At 40.6% G+C, this 8,053-nt stretch overlaps 1 long non-coding RNA gene across 1 annotated transcript in view; it reads left to right on the top strand.

Moving 5' to 3' along the window:
- The first annotated feature begins 1,111 nt into the window (after nt 1-1,111).
- The window catches only part of LOC140196019 (uncharacterized), a 109,280-nt gene continuing 102,338 nt past the window's right edge, over nt 1,112-8,053 (top strand). The window contains exon 1 of the long non-coding RNA XR_011885595.1: nt 1,112-1,196. This is a non-coding gene — a long non-coding RNA (uncharacterized lncRNA). The remainder of the gene's footprint in view (nt 1,197-8,053) is intronic.

Genomic DNA, 8,053 nt, shown 5'->3' with positions numbered 1-8,053 from the left:
TCGAAATAGAAGGAAGGCTTAGTTTGGTATAAACTAATAAGAGCAAATGTGGATTAAAAATAATAAAACTTCAGGAAAGGCGATGAATCTTCAGGTGCTAGCATTGCCAGCACTTGCACTGAGAAGTGTAATAATGTGTGCACCATAAAATAAGCATGATTGAGTTTTGCTTTATTCCTTTCCAAATTATAGCAAGTAACTGTGCTAAAAAATTACTCTGGAGATCAAAATCTGGATTAAATTGCTAGTGATCTGTGATTAAATTTTCTGAGGTTCATTTAAAAGATAGTTCTAGAGTTAAGCATACTGATGTTAAAAACACGTCTTTTTAATCAATCACATCAATCTACCTTGTTGCAATGAAGACGGCTTTAAAGCTATTGTGGTTGTGGATAGCTGAGCTTGTGATGCAAGCCTTCATTAATAAAGTACATGATATTACTCAGTTATACCTGTGCAAGCTTCTGTTCACATATGATGAATAATATTTCTAAATGTGGCATATTTCTTTGAAGAATTGGATCAACATGTAACATTCATCTTGTAATTCTAATATAAAGTTTCCTTAACAACCACAAACCTTAAAAAAAAACAATTTATGGGAGTTTGTACTTTGCTGCATATTCTGTTTTCAATGAAAAATGATGAATTAAGTTAATTCATATTGTCTGCTTGCATAAAATAGCAGTCTTGTTCTGTTTTGGTTTTTACAGTTACTCGAAAGCCTTCCTAAAATCATCAGATGAGTATTTCTGAATAAAAATGACAAAGGTGGACTATACAGTTGGTTGGTATATCTTAAGAGGTTATTACTATTTTATGGATTTATGAAGGTACACATTCAGTTTTGCCTTCATGTTAAATTCTATAAAAAATGTGAATTGACATGGAAATTATACGTGTTCTGTATGCACTATTCCTGATGAGGGGTCTACATTGATGATGTAATTCCAAAGAAAGTGCAAAGTGTATCTCTAAAGTCCTCTGGTTTTAGCTTGCAGTTTCCATTTTGTAGAGCAAAAGAATTTAACCCCAGGCAAACTGTTAACCCATTGAAAGAAACACTTTATTTCTACTTGTGCTTTACAGGGAACTTACTGACAATGCAGGGCACTGCGCAGTTCAGAATACTCTCTTGGAATAGAAGCAGCCTCAAGGATATCAGTCATCTTACATATGAAAAACTCTTTGCAAAGGTCAGTAGTTACAGACAAATCTTTAGTTATATTTTTGTTTCCTCCTACATGGTGAAATTATGGCCTGAATATGAGCACTTTCAAATGTTAATTTGCAGGTAGAATCTCAACTGCAAAATTGAGCATTTCTTATACAGGGGTGATTGATAAGTTTGTGGCCTAAGGTAGAAGGGGTTAATTTTAGAAAATGTAGCACGTTTATTTTTCCTACACTTACACATTTAGTCCAGCAGTCACGGAGCATACAGATCCCTTCTTTGTAGAAGTCGGCCTCTTGGACCTCCAGGAGTGGTCCACAGTAGGGGTGATTGATAAGTTCATGGCCTAAAGTAGAAGAAGGAGATGGGGATAAACTTCAAACTTTCTGCACTTTCACTCAAAGAGTTGAACTGCACGTGCATGTAATGAGAGCTGTATAACTCATCTCCTTCTACCTTAGGCCACGAACTTTATCAATCACCCCTGCTGTGGACCACTTCTACAAAGAAGGGATCCGTATGCTTCAGAACCGCTGGACTAAGTGTGTACATGTAGGAGGGGACTATATCAAAAAATAAATGTGCTAGGTTTTCTAAAATTGACTCCTTCTACAGTAGGCCACTAACTTATCAATCATCCCTCATAAACCTTCTTGAAATCATTGAGTCATAGATGAATACAACACAGAAACAAACCCTTAGGCATCATCTACAAATGTTTGTAGTTTGTGCCAAATCATTAAGCTGCCTAGTGCCATCAGCCCACAACTGGACCATAGCCCTCCATACCTCTCCCATCTATGTATCTATTGAAACTTCTCTTTAACATCGAAATCGAGCTCACATACACTACTGACTCTGGCAGCTCACAGCCTGATGAACCTCTGAGTGCAGAAGATACCCCTCATGTTCTCCTTAATCTTTTCACCTTTCACTCTTAACATGACCTCTGATTGTAGTCCCATGTAACCTGTGGAAAAAGCCTGCTTGCGTTTATTATCAATAATTATCTTGCAATTATCTATAGCCCTCATAATTTTTTATACTTTTATCAAATCTCCTCTAAATCTTTTACCTGTACATTCCAAGGAATAAAGTCCTAACCTATTCAGTCCTTCCTTATAACTCAGGTCCATCTTGTAAATTTTCTTTGTACTCTTTCAACCTTATTTACATCTTTCTTGTATGTAGATGATCAAAACCACACACAAAACACCAAATTAGGCCTCACCAACGTCTTATACAACTTCAACATAACATCCCATCTCCTGTACTCAATACTTTGATTTTTGAAGGCCAATGTGCCAAAAGTTTTCTTAATGGCCCTATCTGCCTGTGTCATTACTTTCAATGAATTATGTATCTGTACTCCCAGATCCCTTTGTTCTACTGCACTCCTGAGTGCCCTACCAGAGTAGGTGTAAGATCTACCCTGGTTGGTTCTACTAAAGTGCAACACCTTGCATTTGCCTGCATTAAATCCCACCTGTCATTTTTCAGCCCATTTTTCCAGTTGGTCCATATCTATTGCAAGCCATAACAGCTTTCCTCGCTCTCTACTACACCCCAGATTTTGGTGTTATCCACAAATTTGCTGATCCAGTTAACCACATTATCATCCAGATCATTGATATAGATGACAAACAACAAAGGACCCAGCACCAATCCTTGTGGCATTCCACTAGTCACAGACGCAACCATCTACTACCACTCTCTGGCTTCTCTCACAAAGCCAATAACTAATCCAATTTACTACTTCAACTTGAATGCTGAATGACTGAATCTTCTTGAACAACCTCCCATGCGGGTTCTTGTCAAATACATCCACTGCCTTGTCTTTGTTCATGCTGTCCAAGTTGCATGCCATCTTGGACAATGTCTCCCATCCACTACATAATGTACTGTTTGGGCACAGGAGTACATTCAGCCAGAGACTCATTCCACCGAGATGCAACACAGAGCGTCATAGGAAGTCATTCCTGCCTGTGGCCATCAAACTTTACAGCTCCTCCCTTGGAGGATCAGACACCCTGAGCCAATAGGCTGGTCCTGGACTTATTTCCTGGCATAATTTACATATTACTATTTAATTATTTATGGCTTTATATTGCTATATTTATACTCTATTCTTGGTTGGTGCAACTGTAACGAAAACCAATTTCCCTTGGGATCAATGAAGTATGACTATGACTATGACTATTTTCCTAGTAACTTCCCCAAGAATCTCTATAGGATTGGTTAGAAGTGACCTACCACGCACAACGCCATGCTGACTATTCTTAATCTGTCCAAACACTTATATATCTTGTCCCTTGGAATACCTTCCAATAACTTTCCCACCTCTGATATCAGGCTTACTGGCCTATCATTTCCTGGTTTATTTTTGTAGAGCATTTCTTAATTAGTGGAACAACGTTGGCAAGCCTTCAATCCTCTGGTACCTCACATGTCGCAAAGGATGATTTAAATATCTCTGCTAGGGCCCCAGCAATTTCTGCAGTTGCCTCCAGTAAAGTCCAGGGGAACACATTGTCAGGCCCTGGGGATTTATCCACCCTAATATGCATCAGGTCAGCAAACATCTCCTCTTCTGTAACCTGTGTAGGGTCCATGAAGTTGATGCTGCTTTGCATCACTTCCACAGTCTCCTGAGTAAATATAGATGCAAAAAGTTCATTAAAGACCTTACCGTCTCTTTCAGCTCCACACATGGATTACCATTCTGATCTTCCAGAGGACCAATTTTGTTCCTTGCAATCCTTTTCTCTTAATATAAATGTAGAATCCCTAAGGATTCTCTTTCACTTTGTCTGCTAGGGCAACCTCATGCCTTCCTTTAGCTCTACTGATTTCTTTCTTAAGTGAGAGCAAAAAGTAAAAGAATCTGTAGGGGTAACTGATCATAATATGATCGAATTCACCTGAAATTTGAGAAGGAGAAGCTAAAGTCATCCGTACTGAACGCAAGAATAGCACGATCAGACATATTAATGCATGACAGAGAGACTGGTGTAGGGGGCAGGGCTTCGGGTTCCTGGATCATTGGGGCCTCTTCTGGGGGAGGTACAACCTGGTCAAAAAGGACAGGTTACGCCTGAACCCAAAAGGGTCCAATATCCTAGCGAGTAGGTTTAATAGAGCTGTTAGGGAGAGTTTAAACTAATTTGGCAGGGGGATGGGAACCAGAGTGATAGGGCTGAGGAAGGGGAAAACAGAAATAAATTAAAGATAGCATGCAACAAAGGTGATAGAAAGGACAGGCAGGAGATGAGGCATAATCACATCCAGTGGGATGATTTACAGGGCAATAGAGGCATGGTGCAGTTAAAACAGAAAGCAACAAATACTGGGCTGAAAGTGTTATATTTGAATGCACGCAGCATAAGAAATAAAATAGATGATCTTGAAATTCAGCTACAGATTGGCAAGTATGACGTTGTGGCTGTCTCTGAAACTTGGTTAAAAGATGGCTGCCATTGGGAGCTGAATGTCCAAGGATATACGGTGTATCGGACAGATAGGTTAGTAGGCAGAAGGGGTGGTGTGGCCCCGTGTATAAGAAATAATTTTAAATCATTGCAAAGAGATGACAGGATTGGAAGGTGTAGAGTCTCTATCGGTTGAATTAAGAAATGGCAGCGGTAAAAGGACCCTAATGCCAGTTGTATACAGGCATCCAAACGGCAGCTGGAATATAAATTACAAATTACAGCAGGAGATAGAAAAGGCGTGTCAGAAAGGCAATGTCATGATAATCTTTGGGGATTTTAACATGAAAATGGATTGGGAAAACCAGGCCAGTACTGGATCTCAAGAGAGAGAATTTGTAGAATGTCTGCGGGATGGCTTTTTAGAACAGCTTGTTGTTGAGCCCACTAGGGGATCAGCTGAGCTGGATTGGGTGTTGTGCAATGATCGGGAGGTGATAAGAGAGCTTAAGGTTAAGAAACCCTTAGGAAACAGTGATCACAAAATGATTGAGTTCACTTTGAAATTTGAGAAGGAGAAACAAAATTCCAATGTGTCAGTGTGTCAGTGTTTCAGTGGAATAAAGGAAATTACAATGGCATAAGAGGGGAACTGGCTGAAGTTGACTGGAAAGGGACACTAGCAGGAAGGACAGAAGAGCAGCAATCGCTGGAGTTTCTGCGAAAAATGAGGGAAGTGCAAGACACATATATTCCAAATAAGAAGAAATTTTCGAATGGGAGAAAGACACTACTGTGGCTGACAAGAGAAGTCAGAGCCAAAGTAAAAGCAAAAGAGAGGGTATACCATGAATCCAAAGCTAGTGGGAAGACAGAGGTTTGGGAAGATTTTAAAAATTTGCAGAAGGAAACTAAGGACATTGGAAAGGAAAAATGAATTATGAAAGGAAGCTGGTGACTAATATCAAAAAAGATATTAAAAGTATTTTTAAGTATATAAAGGGTAAAAGAGAGTTGAGGGTAGATACAGGACCAATAGAAAATGACACTGGAGATATTGTAATGAGAGATGCAGAGATGGCAGTAGAACTGAATACGTATTTTCCATCAGTCTTCACAGTGGAAGACGTCTGCAGTATGCCGGACATTCAAGAGTGTCGGGGAAGTGAAGTATGTGCAGTGAAAATTAAGACTGAGAAGGTGCTTAGGAAGCTTAATGGTCTGAGGGTTGATAAATCTCCTGGACCTGATGGAATGCACCCTCAGTTTCTGAGGGAAGTAGCTGGAGAGATTGCAGAGGCATTAACAATGATCTTTCAAGAAACGACAGATTCTGGCATTGTATTGGATGACTGGAAAATTGCAAATGTTACTCCGCTATTTAAGAAGGGTGGGAGGCAGCAGAAAGGAAACTATAGACCTGACATCAGTGGTTGGGAAGTTGTTGGAATCGATTGTTAGGGATGAGATTACGAAGTACCTGGAGGCACACGACAAGATAGGCCAAAGCTAGCAAGGTTTCCTGAAAGGAAAATCCTGCCTGACTAACCTACTGCAATTTTTTGAGGAAATTACAAGCAGGGTAGACAAAGGAGATGCAGTAGATGTGGTGTACTTGGATTTTCAGAAGGCCTTTGACAAGGTGCCGCATATGAGGCTGCTTAGCAAGGTAAGAGCCCATGGAGTTACAGGGAAGTTATTAGCATGGCTGGAGCACTGGCTGGTCGGCAGAAAACTGAGAGTGGGAATAAAGGGATCCTATCCTGACTGGATGCCAGTTACCAGTGGAATTCCACAGGGGTCTGTGTTGGGAGCACTCCTTTTTACGATGTATGTCAATGATTTGGACTATGGGATTAATGGATTTGTGGCTAAATTTGTCGATGATAAAAAGATAGGTGGAGGAGCGGGTAGTGTTGAGGCTCTATAAGCCGCTCGTGAGACCACACTTGGAGTATTGTGTGTAGTTTTGTGCTCCTTATTTTAGAAAGGATATACTGACATTGAAGAGGGTTCGGAGAAGATTCACTAGAATGATTCCAGGAATGAAAGGGTTACCATATGAGGAACGTCTGGCAGCTCTTGGGCTGTATTTCCTGGAGTTCAGGAGAATGAGGGGGGATCTCATAGAAACATTCCAAATGTTAAGAGACCTGAACAGGTTAGATATGGCAAAGTTATTTCCCATGGTAGGGAAGTCTAGGACAAGATGGCATGACTTCAGGATTGAAGGACATCCATTTAGAACAGAGATGCAGAAAAATTAGTTTAGTCAGAGGGTGGTAAATCTGTGGAATTTGTTGCCATGAGTGGCTGTGGAGGCCAAGTAATTTGGTGCATTTAAGGCAGAGATCGATAAGATCTTGATTAGCCAGGGCATCAAAGGGTATGGAGAGAAGGCAGGGGAGTGAGGATGACCAGAAGAATTGGATCAGCCCATGATTGAATGGCGGAGCAGATTCGATGGGCCAAATGGCTTACTTCTGCTGATATATCTTATGGCCTTATGGTCTTATGTCAATGTTCTGGATGATGGAATCGATGGCTTTGTTGAAAAGTTTGCAGGCGCTATGAAGATTGGTGCAGGGGCAGGTAGTTTTGAGAAAGTAGAGAGGGTACAGAATGATTTAGACAGATTAGGAGAATAGGCAAAGAAATGGCAGTTGGAATGCAGTGTCAGGAAGTGTATGATCATGCAGTTTGGCTAAGTGGAGAGAAGATACAAAAATCTGAATGCAAAGAGACTTGGAAGCCCTTGTGCAGGATTCCCTAATAGTTCATTTGCTGGTTGAGTCTGTGGTAAGGAAGGCAAATGTTAGCATTCATTTCAAGAGAACTACAATATAAAAGCAAGGATGTAATATTGAGACTTTATAAAGCACTGGTAAGCCCTCACTTGGAGTATTGTGAGCAGTTTTGGGCCCCTTATCTTAGAAAGGATGTGCTGAAACTGGAGACGGTTCAAAGGAAGTTCACGAAAATGATTCCAGGATTGAATGGCTTTTCATATGAAGAGCATTTGATGGCTCTGGGCCTGTATTCACTAGAATTCAGAAGAATGAGTGGTGACACAATTGAAGAATATGGAATGGTGAAAGGTCGTGATAGAGTGGATGTCAAGAAGATGTTTCCTATGATGAGAGAGTAGACCAGAGGACACAGCCTCAGAATAGAGGGGCATCCCTTTAGAATGGAGATGAGGAGGTATTTCTTTAGCCAAAGATTGGTGAATCTGTGGAATTCTTTGCCACAGGCAGCTGTGGAGGTCATGTCTTTATGTATATTTAAGGCAGAGGTTGATAGACTCTTGACTAGTCAGGGCACAAAGGGATATAGGCAGAAGGCAGGAGATTGAGGCTGTGAGGAAAATTGGATCTGCCATGATCAAATTATGGAGCAGATGTGATGGGCCAAATGGCCTAATTCTGCTCCAATAACTTATGGTCTTAAG

This window comes from Mobula birostris, chromosome 4 (assembly GCF_030028105.1).
Source record: "Mobula birostris isolate sMobBir1 chromosome 4, sMobBir1.hap1, whole genome shotgun sequence".
Classification (NCBI taxonomy): Eukaryota; Metazoa; Chordata; class Chondrichthyes; order Myliobatiformes; family Myliobatidae; genus Mobula; species Mobula birostris.
Note: the sequence above shows the minus strand (reverse complement) of the source record. Positions and strands in the feature narration are given on the sequence as shown.